This window comes from Colobus angolensis, unplaced genomic scaffold (genome assembly GCF_000951035.1).
Source record: "Colobus angolensis palliatus isolate OR3802 unplaced genomic scaffold, Cang.pa_1.0 Scaffold22, whole genome shotgun sequence".
NCBI classification, from domain to species: domain Eukaryota; kingdom Metazoa; phylum Chordata; class Mammalia; order Primates; family Cercopithecidae; genus Colobus; species Colobus angolensis.
The window spans coordinates 2,238,375-2,248,666 of record NW_012115377.1 but is presented as its reverse complement, the minus strand read 5'-3'; the positions used below and the strand labels follow the sequence as shown (position 1 = coordinate 2,248,666).

Genomic DNA, 10,292 nt, shown 5'->3' with positions numbered 1-10,292 from the left:
ATTTTTAGTAGAGATGAGGTTTCACCATGTTGGCCAGGCTGGTCTTGAACTCCTGACCTCAGGTGATCCGCCTGCCTCAGCCTCCCAAAGTGCTGGGATTACAGGCATGAGACACCGCACCCAGCCAGACAGGGGTGTTTTGTAACAGCCCCCATTCAACACCTATCTGCGCAGAGACAGAAAGCGAGGTGTTCAAGGTGTGCTTTTTTACAGGGCAGGAAAAATTACAAGGCCTGAACAAGGTAACCTAGCATTCTATTTAGGAGGAAAAAGCCATTATGATTCAATACTTGAATAAGCCAACAGCAGAGGCACGGGAAGCAGGCAGGAAGGCAGGCTGACTCGCAGCTGCCGTGGGACCTCCTTCCCTGCCGCCCGCGGCCCAGCTTCCCCGGTGCACCAAGCGACGGCTCCAGGGTGGGAACGAAGAAAGCAGGCGTCCAAGAGACGTTTCCAAAACCAGAGGCAGCGCTCAGGCACGGCTCATAGGAATGTGGAAGGCTGCGGCCGCCGTGGAGACGGGCAGGCGATTCCTGAGAAGGTGAAACAGAACGTACCCTAGGACCTGTGATTCCACACCCAGGTGTCGACCCAAGGGAAATGGAAATGCATATCCACACCACACCTGCACACCAACGTCCACAGCGGCACGACTCCCAGCAGCCAGAGAGGAGGCTACATGAACGCCCATCGGCAGGGGAGCAGCTCACACGGCGCGCCACACACAGCAGAACGCGACTCGGCCGCGAAAAGGAGCGAGGCTCTGACGCTGGCCATAGCGTGGATGAACTCTGAGGATGTCGCACTCAGTGAGAGACTCCAGGCACAAAAGGCCACACAGTGCGTGATCCCGTTTCTAAGAGATGTCCAGGACAGGCCAGGCCAGTCCACAGAGGCAAGAAGGGGATGGCTGGTTTAGGGGTGTGGGGGCGGGATGGGGAGCCACTGCTGAGGGGGGACAGAGCTTCCTCTGGGACAGTGAGATGCTCCGGAATTAGCGGAGATGCTGCCCAGCCCTGCGAGAGCACCAACATTTCCAAACTGTATCCTTTAAAGAGTGAATACGATGTGTGTTAATTTCATCTCAGTAAAAGTTAACTTTTACAAAGTGAAGGCAGCCTATCTGGGGACCTGCCAAACCACAGCAAGCCCACATGGTTTTTGCCCTGAGCTCCTCTTCTCCTTCAGCTCTAGGCCTTCAGAAGCAGGAGCCCGGCTCCCTCACTCCTGTCTCCCGTGCTCTCCCTGAATACTTTCTAGCACCTCCTCATTGCTGCACTCAGCACCTTCAGATATCAAGTGGGTTTATCAAGGGCTATGTGGTGAACTGAGGCAGGATAAGGTGACTCACACCTGTGACTCCAGCACGGTGGGAGGCCGAAGTAGGAGGATCACTTGAAGCCAGGAATTTGAGACCAGCCTGGGCAACATAGTTTCTACAAAAAATAAAAAAATTAGCCAGGTGTGGTGTGCATGCCTGTAGTCCCAGCTGCTCAAAAGGCTGAGGTGGGAGGATCCCTCGAGCCCAAGAGGTGGAGGCTGCAGTGAGCTATGATCACACCAACTGCACTCCAGCCTGGGTGACACAGTGAGACCCTGTCTCAAAAAAACAAAGCTAACTGACAGAGCACATTGCTTACTTGGTTTGTGCTATGTTAATTTTGGTACAAAGAAGACAGTTGAGTTTTAGTAAATTGACCATCTTGTAACAAAGCATAAACTTGAAGGGTAAAAGCAAGATTTTAGGAGGCACAGACAGAGCTGCCAATTTCCAAACCAAGTCACTAAGAGACTCGTCCATCCTGCCCCAGCCAGCAGTAAGTTAACCTGGACAAGAGGAGGGGGGCATGGTTTTCTGCACAGGCCCAGTTAGGAAATATCTTCACATGCGCAGCTCACGCCCTCTGTTCCAGCTATTCACTTCTCCCAAGTGGAACTGCTCCCCACTTCTCTTCTGTGAGGAGAAGGCAGCCAGAGACAATGCACAAATGGACACAGCCATGTGCCAATAAAACTTTATTTATAAAAACGGGGGGCCAGATTGGGTCCAAGGGCCATAGTTTGCCAACCAGGTACCCAGAGCCTCTTCCTTTACACTTTATGCCTTCCCAAGGGAGGCTAGGCTCTACCACCCTCCTCAAGGTCCTAATCGTGGCAGAACAGAAAAGGCACCCACAAATGACTCGAGGGCCCCAGCTCAAGGCCACACTCGCCCTCGTTAGCTACAAGGGGCCCTGGACAGGCACCTTCTTCCCTCTGCACAGGGAAGTGGCACAGAATCCAAGGGCAACGCCACACCAGGCAGCCCTTCCCCAAGTGCTCTGCCAGCCACCGCTGCCATTGCCATCTCTGCCCTGACAGGAGGACACAGCACTGCTCATCCCACACTTGACACTCTCCGCTGGGTCACCCGGGCCCTATGGACATGGCCAGAAGGGATGAGGCCATTCTCTCTCTTCTCCTGAGTGGTCTCCCTGGGCTGCCAGCAGAGGCACCTCTTTAAGCCCACTGTCCTTGGCTTGTAAGAAAGGCACAAGAAGAGGAACTAAACCCGGGGCAGCCAGGCCATGGAACTATCTCAAAGGCATTTAGAAAGGAGTCTCCCCAGAGCAAGACTCCGTCTCAAAAAAAAAAAAAAAAAAAAGGAGTCTCCCATTTTTAGAGACGCCTGCTCTAACTGCTCCCGACTTCTGACAGTGTGTGGGGGAACGCTCCATGAGCCCAGGTGTCCCCAGGGCCGATGCAGACAGGGTAGTGGGTCCTGGGAAACCCCAGTATCACTCGAAAGGCAGGAGGAGCCGCAGCTTTTGCAGTTTCTAGAAGTGAAGGTCGGGTGGTTTGATGCCAAAGGGCGAGATGCAAGCCCAAAGCAGACAGGCTTCATGCAGAAACTTCCGGAAGAACCTCCCTACCATGGCCCGCAGGCTCCGTCTAAGCACAGCTCACACCTGGACGTCCCAGGAATTCAGAGCCAGGCAGGCCACCATCTTCTCCCTGGCAGGCCACCCAAGGAAGAGGCCACAGCCTTCCGGGCCCTGGTCCTGTGGTGCCACCTGGGGGCCGGGCCCATGTTACTTACTTCTGGATGGCGAGGTTCCTGGGTGGAGATGCTCCAAAAATTGGCTAGGATTTGTCAGGTGCCTCCAGCAACGGTGACGGTTCCTAAAACATGCAAATAAAAGCATGATTAACTAAACTGATTGCACGCTCAAGTTTTAATTCTAAATTCGACTCCCACCAGCTGCATGCAGCCCGAGGACGCTTGCCTTTATTCAGATTTTCCACATTCTTGTCAATTTTTAACAACACAAAAATCCGTGACTATAAGCACTTTACCCAGTCAAGTTTTCCAGTGAGGGCCCATTTTAACCTCAGCTCCTAAAAACCAGGGGCTGAGGCAGCGAGAGTATCCGTGAACAGTCAAATGAAACCAAAGAAACTTCTGGAAGCCTTAAGATGCAGACAACTACTGAGAGATTTTCCAGTTTTGCTTCCTACAAGGGGAAAAGTGCAGAAAATGCACCCAGTTTTTCCCCCACCCCCCAACACCAAGAGGCAGAGCACAGGGAGAGAGGGAGAGAGGGAGGCAGGAGCTGCGACCGCACAAGAGCCAAGGCACAGCCCAGGCGTCGAACTTAGTCCTGGACACAGACGCTCAGACACTTGTAGGATGGATGCGGAACAGAACTCCAAACTTTGGATGTGACACCAAGACTTTTTTATTTTATTTTATTTTTTAAGAGACAGGGTCTCACTATCGTGTCCAGGCTGGTCTCGAGCTCCTGGCCTCAAGTGATTCTCCTGCCTTGGGTTCCCAAAGTACTGGGGTGACAGGCATAAGCCACCACTCCGGCCAATATCAAGACTTTCATGGCAGCGAGCGGTGGCTGACATCTGTAATCCCTGCACTTTGGGAGGCCGAGGCAGGCAGATTAGCTGAGGTCAGGAGTTCAAGACCAGCCTGGTCAACAGGGTGAAACCCCGTCTCTACTACAAATACAAAAACTAGCCGGGTGTGATGTGCACCTGTAGTCCCAGCTATTCGGGATGCTAAGGCAGGAGAATCACTTGAACCTGGGAAGCAGAGGTTGCAATGAGCTGAGATCTACTCCGGGCGCTAAGGCTTGAGAATCGCTTGAACCTGGGAGGTAGAGGTTGCAATGAGCCGAGATCCACTCGGGGCGCTAAGGCTTGAGAATCGCTTGAACCTGGAAGGCAGAGGTTGCAGTGAGCTGAGATCAGGCCATTGCACTCCAGCCTGGGTGACAAAGCAAGACTACATCTAGGAAAAAAAAAAAAAGGACTTTCACAATCTGACCTGCAGCTCCCACTGGACTTGGCACACCTGGGGCTCAGTGGGTGCCCAGGCCTGCGAGCCCTCGTCTCAGAGCTCCACCAGTGCTGGCTCTCAACTCAGGCTGCCCTCTGCTTCCTTCTGCTCAGCTAATGCCAACTCTCACTTCAGAAGCAACTCTAAGGTCCCCTCGGTGGGCCCAACCTCCAGGGCAGAGAAGCTCGCTCCCTGGGGCCCTGGTTTTGTTGTACCTTTTCTTGTTTTTTTTTTTGATACGGAGTCTTGCTCTGTCATCCAGGCTGGAGAGCAGTGGCGCGATCTCGGCTCACTGCAACCTCTGCCTCCTGGGTTCAAGCAATTCTCCTGCCTCAGCCTTCCAAGTAGCTGGGACTACAGGCGTGTGCCATCACGCCTGGCCAGTTTTTTGTATTTTTAGTAGAGACGGGGTTTCAACATGCTGGCCAGGCTAGTCTCGAACTCCTAACCTTGTGATCCACCTGCCTCGGCCTCCTGAAGTTGTATACTTTTTACGACTCACCAGGACTTTTACACAACACCAAGTGGTGCGGTGGCTCACACCTGTAATGCCAGCACTTTGGGAGGACGATGAGGAAGGATCACTTGAGGCCAGGAGTCTCAACAGCCTGACCAACATAGTGAGACTCTGTCTCTACAAAAACTTTAAAACTGAGCCAGGTGTGGTAGCAGGTGTGGCCGCAGCTCCTCAGGAGGATCGCCGGAGCCCAGGATTCAAGGCTGCAGCCTGGGCGACTGAGCGAGGCCCTGTCTCAAAAAAATAAACAAACAATGCAAGTTTCACAAACGCCCTACAGCACGCAATGAGCTCTGACATTTGCTGTGTTATTTTAATCTGCTTTTTAAAATCACTGGGCACGGCTCATTCACCCGACTTCCGTATCTTCCCACAGGCCTTGCCCTGGGTAGGAAGGGAACAGCAGGCCCTAGAGCACCCGGCCGCGGGCTGTGCCTCTTCCCCGCGCCAGATGAGCAGCCAAGTGCCCTGCAAAGGGCTTCACGACCTCTCCCGCCTGCCCAGGCCGACCCCTGACACTGTCACCAGCTGAAGAGGACCTGAGCACTCAGGAATCCCTCCACGCAGCTGTGGGCAGCAGAATAATGGTCCCAGAGATGTCCCTGTCCCAACCCCCGGACCCTGGGATTATTTCCCCTTCCACAGCAACGGGGGCTTTGCGGATGGGACTGACTAAGGCACCTTGAGATGGGATGATCCGGGGGCCGAATGTCCTCACAGCCTCCTCGTGGGAAGAGGCCAGAGGGTGAGAGTCAGGGCCTGGAAGAGGCTGCGCTGTGGCTGTGAAGCGGGAGGAAGGGCCCCAAGCCAAGGAATGCGGACGCCTCTAGACACTGGGAAAGGAAAGGAATGGACTCTCTCCGGGAGCCTCAAGAAGGAACAGCCCTGCCCACACCATGATTTTAGCCCACGGAGGCCCATGTCAGACTTTCCTCCTCCGGGCATGGGAGAGAATGACCACGTGCTGCTTTCAGCCACTGTGTCTGTGGCCATTTGTCACAGCAGCAAAGGACATCTCCCTGACTTCAGGGGAGGCAAGCGCCTGTCCACTCCTAGGGGCCACCCAGGCCTCTCCCCTGTGACCTGCTGCTCCTGGCTACCACCAGGTCCCCACGGGATCCTGGGTCTCCCCTCCACACATAACTGTCCCTTTGCACAGCTCTCTCCCCCGCTGCGCAACATGCCACCCCCACTCTCAGCACTTGGTCAAGAAGGCAGGGAGTCCACCAGACCCTGAGGCTCTCAGCTGGACAGACCTCAGCCCGGTGCTGCCAAGACCACAGGTCCTTCTGCCCTACCTCTCCGGGGCCCCAAAAGCGCCTACTCCAAGCTGGGAGGCTGGAGCTCTGGGGCTGAGGCTGGGCCCAGTTCTCAAGACACAGCCCGAGCCTAGACCTGTGTCCACCCTGGCCCCCATCCGCATGGATGACAGGCCAGGCTAGCCCACCTCCACTGCACCCCCAGGAGGGAGGACAGGCAGCTCCCCATTCCTTACGCATGGGCTGTGCAGTGACTTCCTTCCATCAGTGCACAAATGGCAAGTCGGGGGACAGCGCCCTGGGGAGAGGATGATGAACCCCTGCGGCCAGGCCGTCAGGGCAGCAGCAACAGCCACACGGCTCTAACCCAGTCCTGCTGATGGCCCACGTCCTAACAATCGCCAGAATGTGACGAGAAGAGCCCTTACCTCTGAGGTCCTTCCAACAGCCTCCACCCAACGCGAGCCTGAGCAAAACGCCAGACACGCCCCGATCGAGGGACGCCCTACCATCTGCCTGGCCAACTCCCCTCAACACTGCCCAGGCACAAAACAAAGGGAACGTGTGGGGAGCGGTCCCAGCCCAGACGCGCCTGAGGAGACAGCCACAGGCCACGAGGGATCCTGGGACGGCCACAGGCCACGAGGGATCCTGGGACGGCTACAGGCCACGAGAGATCCCAGTTGGGGGGTTGGGAGGGGGGGCCTGGGACAGAAAAAAAAGTCCATTAGGGAAAAGCAGAGGCAATCTGAATGAAGTGTGAAGTGTCAATAACAAAATTAACAAAGTGTTAATCAAGAGACAAATGTACCACGATAGGCAGGATGTTCCCATGAGGAAAACGGGCAGGGGGTGGCAGGGAGAGACGGGAACTCTCACTCCCACTTGCCCAAATTCTCTGTAAATCTCAAACTGCTCCAAAAAATAAGTTCTATTAATTGCCAGGAGGGGAAGACCCAGGTGGTTTAGGTTTGACCGTGTCCTGCCACGGGCCCAGCCCGTCGACCTTGCTGCGGCTTGTGGGCAGATCTGGGCACTAGGAAGAGAACTGGCAAGGGGAGCCCACCGCAGCATGACAGAAGCCTGCAGTGACAGCCCAAGGCATTGGACACCAATGCCCCCAAAAGGCATGAACTGCTGATAACGTAACAGCCGCTGCCCCACACTGCTGATTCTGAAGGCACAGGTGCTGAGGGAGTCCCTCCGCCAAGACCCATGGGTGGGGCGAAAGAAGAGACCACAGGCGGGAATCAGGGAGGAGACAGCGGCACCACAGCACAGAGGCCTGGGGACCACAGAACTTGGTCCCCCAAGAACCCCCCAAAAGGAGGTGCTCTTGGCCACGAGGCTGCCAGTCACCAGAGCCTCCAGGGCTGACCCTCAGGTGGGTTCAGAAGGCTGGGCCTGCACCAGACCACACTGCCCACCTCTTGTCCTGGGGCTGGGCACGGGTCCAAAAACAGCAGTCTCTGAACCAGAAGGAAGGGATCCATCCTCTCACCTGCCCGCCTGGCAAGGTTACCTGACCCAGGATGGCCCAGTGCCCGGCACTGCCTGCCTCTCCCACAGCCACAAGTCCCAAGTGGCCTTCAAAAGGGACATGTCATTTCCTGCCTCCCACCCAAGTCTTTAGCCCCACAGGAAGGTCCTCCTTTCTCCAGGGGCTCTGCATACCCCTTACAGGTTGGGAGTGGCCACCCAAAGCCTCAGACAGGCCCACGACATGAACGCTCTAGCACCCTATGAGTATGAACTCAGGAGCTTTGGAAAAGACACCGTGAGAGAGATACAGATGCACATATACACATGGGTTAGCATTCCTACTTCCAAGCCCTGTCGGCAGAGAAAACCTAGAAGCAATGATGCCCCAACAGCATCAAGCACGGCCAGCACCCAGGCCGCGGTTTGTAAATCTCATTCTCCACTATGAGGAACCAGGGCGCCTTGCAGGACAGGTGGTCAATTCCAGGGCTGGGGCACAATATACAAGATGAGCTCAGATCGCCCTGCAGGACCAGAGACGAAGGGAAGGCTTGACAGGACGGGAGCAGGCAGAAAGGACACGCGAGGGGCTCCCGATGGCCAAAATGAGGACCACCTACCTGAGCACCAAGATGAATGACAGGATCACGTTACAACCCACAGGATAAAACAAACACACAGATGGCTTTCCGGAGAGAACATTTAAAATGCAATCAAGGGCGTAGTGGCTCACGTTTGTAATCCCAGCACTTTGGGTGGCCAAGGCAGGTGGGTCACTTGCGGTCAGGAGTTTGAAACCAGCCTGTGCAACATGGTGAAACCCTGTCTCTACTAAAAATACAAAAATTAGCCAAGTGTGGTGGCGGGCACCTGTAATCCCAGCTACTTGGGAGGCTGAGGCAGGAAAATTGCTTGAACCCAGGAGGCAGAGCTTGCAGTGAGCCAAGATCATGCCACTGCACTCCAGCCGGGGCAAAAGAGTGAGACTCTATCTCAAAAATATATAAATAAATAAAACGCAATTGATAAACAGGGGAAGAGGGACAGCTCTCCTCCACAGAAGAATTTGCCTTCGTAAGTCTCAAAGGAATACACGTATCATAAAATCACCATTCCAACACCCCAGGAATAATTCCTGCAGGGAAGAGCCACGCAGAGGTGCAAAAATTGGCGGGCAAAAGTTGAAGGAACAGGACATGTTCATAGGCTCAAAGTCCCGAAGGGAAAAGGAGTAACTCTGCAGTGGAGGAACTGGGCCGATGCCTCAGCCAGGCGGCCACTGTCGACCACAGTCGACATCACCGGCTGAGCCACATCAGCTGCATCGGCCACACGCACCTCCTGCTGCGCTGCACAGGGAAGCAACAACGTCAGCCCTGCAGTCTGCTTCTAAAACGGCCAGAGCCCCAGGCTGACCACGAGAAAACGCCTGAAAGCCAAGGGAAGCTCCTTCTACAAAACATCTGCCTGGTGCTCCTTGGAAGTGCCAAGGTCATGAAAGTCAAGGCAAGATGGAGGCCTTGGCACGCCTGGAGGTGCCTGTGAGACTAAATGGTGAGTGGGGTCCTGGATGAGGTCCTGGACCAGGAAAGGGACGTTGGTGGGACAACTAGTGGGATTCTAATAGAATCTATAGTTGAGGTCAGGTGCAGTGGCTCACATCGGTAATCCCAGCACTCTGGGAGGCCAAGGCAGGCAGAGCACCTGAGGTCAGAGTTCGAGACCAGCCTGGCCAACATGGTGAAACCCCGTGTCTACTAAAAATACAGAAGTTAGCTGGGCATGGTGGCGGGCACCTGCAATCTCAGCTACTCGGGTGGCTGAGGCAGGAGGATCGCTTGAACCTGGGAGGCAGTGGTTGCAGTGAGCCAAGATTGCACCACTACACTCCAGCCTGGGTGACAGAGCAAGGCTCTAACTCAAAAAAAAAAAAAAAAAAAAGAATCTACAGTTGAGTAAATTGCATGGTACTATGGAATTGGCTAATTTCTGAGCATTCTGTGATTACGTAAGATGCTCACATTAGGAGCTGAGTGAAAGGTACACAGGAACGCTCTGTGCTATCTTTGCAACAGTTCAGTGAGTCTAAAATTATTTCAAAATAAAAAGTTTAAAAAACGAAACCAAACAACCACCTGGACCTCTGTCCTCTGAAGCTCACAGCATAGCAGGTTGTCACTGGAAGAGGAAAGTCAGGCCATAAAAGAGCCAAGATGATCAGAAAACCAAGGGGCACTACCACATCCCACCCACTTTCAGGCCCCGCTGAAGACCAAACCTGCTGAATTCAAGCTGCACATCTTTCTTGAGTGAAAGAACTGAAAAGCTGACATTTGTCATCAACCTCTGCATCCTAGAGAAACAGCCTCTTATTTACAAATATGTCACCAAAACCTTCATATCCTTACTGATACCAAAATCCAAATGAGGAAGGTAGCATGGCTCAGTAAAGGAGGCAGGGAATAGGCTGGGCACGGTGGCTCACACCTGGAATCCCACTCTGGGAGGCCAAGGTGAGCAGATCACTTGAGGTCAGGAGTTTGAGACCAGCCTCACCAACATGGCAAAACCTCATCTCTACTAAAAGTACAAAAATTAGCTGAGTGCGGTGGCACCCACCTATAGTCCCAGCTACTCGGGAGGCTGAGGCAGGAGAATTGCTTGAATCCGGGAGGCAGAGGCTGCAGTGAGCTGAGATCACGCC

The 10,292-nt window shown here is 54.3% G+C and overlaps 1 protein-coding gene across 1 annotated transcript in view; it reads right to left on the bottom strand.

Moving 5' to 3' along the window:
• Positions 1-10,292, bottom strand: part of KDM4B (lysine (K)-specific demethylase 4B) — a 154,491-nt gene that overhangs the window by 135,273 nt on the left and 8,926 nt on the right. Inside the window, exon 2 of the mRNA XM_011943480.1 lies at positions 3,080-3,162. The gene's annotated coding sequence lies outside the window, so the exon portion shown is untranslated. The remainder of the gene's footprint in view (positions 1-3,079; positions 3,163-10,292) is intronic.